The sequence below is a fragment of the Notamacropus eugenii genome, chromosome 4 (genome assembly GCF_028372415.1).
Source record: "Notamacropus eugenii isolate mMacEug1 chromosome 4, mMacEug1.pri_v2, whole genome shotgun sequence".
Taxonomy (NCBI): Eukaryota; Metazoa; Chordata; class Mammalia; order Diprotodontia; family Macropodidae; genus Notamacropus; species Notamacropus eugenii.
In genome coordinates this window covers 149,764,826-149,766,713 of record NC_092875.1, presented here as the reverse complement: position 1 = coordinate 149,766,713, position 1,888 = coordinate 149,764,826, and positions in this window count along the sequence as shown.

The following is a 1,888-nucleotide window of genomic DNA, read 5'->3' as shown; positions in this document are numbered from 1 at the left end:
AGGTTGTTTGGGAAAAGAGTTAGCCCCACCTCTAGCCACATTAAATCCACCTGAATTTCTTGAAATATACATTTAAATTTAAAATTAAATATCAAATGGGTGAAAATTGGCTTTTAGATTTGAACCACAAAATGCATGTTCTACAGCCTAGAATATATTAAAATATATTGGATATTAAACTGGTAACAGGTTAAAAACTGCATTTTTCAGAAAAAATGTTTACAATTAAGCCCTGGTGACACATATAGATGATAATCCAATATGGATACAATCATCACTATGTCACAAACAATCAAAATGTATCATTGACTAAAAATCTAACAGTTATGGCTCGTGATAACAGTAAATTAAACAATACAAAAGTTAACAAGAAAACTGAGTTCAAACAAATTGCTTCAGTATAAACAGTTTAAAATTTTACAGTTATACATTGGATAATAGATGTGAATTATTATCAAGGTATATTTGCAAGAAGCAAAAATTAATAAATCATAAATCAATAAAATATAATTTGTAATAATAGCTAGCCAACCATACGAAAGTCATTCATAAATGAAAAATAATGCATTTCTCAGGCACGGCTACATTAGTACCATATCGACATCACAGACTCACCACTTTAACATGCCATAGTTTGTACAAAAATTGCCATCCAACTGCCTCAGCTAGAAGACAGACCATTTGATCTTTGCTAAATGACTCAGAAGTAAGGGGTGTGTGTGTGTGTGTGTGTGTGTGTGTGTGTGTGTGTGTGTGTGTGTGTGTGTGTGTAAATATATAACCTAATTCAGTGAATTAAAGCAATATTTTAAAGTGCTAGAAGGAAGTTGAGGCTTAACTAATATCAGCTTTTAAAATGTAACCTATAAATTTGCTTGTCTTATTAAACAAAGCAAACTCCTGGGAGAAGTTTCAGTGTTTCCCTGTGGTTTTTAGAGTTTGAGTAATCAGCAGAAGGTGATTTATTTTTTCCCTCAGAAAAACAGTAAGCCGTCTCCTAACACTCAGCAGTCACATGTTTAAAAATAGACACATCCAGGAAAATACCAGGGTTATAGCATATTTATCTCCCATTTATCATGTGAGATGATATCAGCTACAATGGACCAGAAGTTAGGAGACCTGAATTCTAGATTTAGTTTGTGTCTTTTCCCTCACCTGGTGAATGAGGGTAATAATGCCAACAATGCCTGTCTCCAAGGGCTATTAAAAGGGTGAATAGAGCACTGGACCCTGATCCAATTCAGTCTCAGACACTTATTAGCTGTATGACCCTATGAAGTTGCTCAACCTCTCTCAGTCTCAGTTTGTTAATTTGTAAAATGGGGATAATAAGAACACTTACTTTTTTGTGTGAGGATGAGCTAGCTTATGCAAAGCACTTTGTAAACCTTAAAATGCTGATCAATGCTTGCTGCTATTGTTATTATTACAATTATAATTATTGCCATCATCTCAGTCACCACTCTTTCCTTAGCAGAGTAACTAAGTTAACATTTAAGTTTTCCTTACTACATGTTCATTGATTAAGCAAAGTGGGATGCTGACTGGAAAGTGATTAAGAAATGATGCTGTATAAATGGGCAACAATGTTTTTGTAAATCAAATCCTTTAAAATGTGTTATAAATGAACTTTCTAGTTAAAACTCTTATACTATACAAATACTATAAAGTTTTTGTACTTCAACTCTGGTTCTTTATAGTTAGGTGCATTCACATTCCCAATGATACTGGTGCTCCCTCCAATGTGGCAGAATGTAACCTCTATCGTGTATGACTCTTTTCATGTCTTCTCATAGGTCTTCCCTGACTTTTCTCTAGATTTTTTAACATTTTGGAGAAAAAAAGAGTAGCACTGGAACTCTCTCTCCATACATTATCCCTCTCT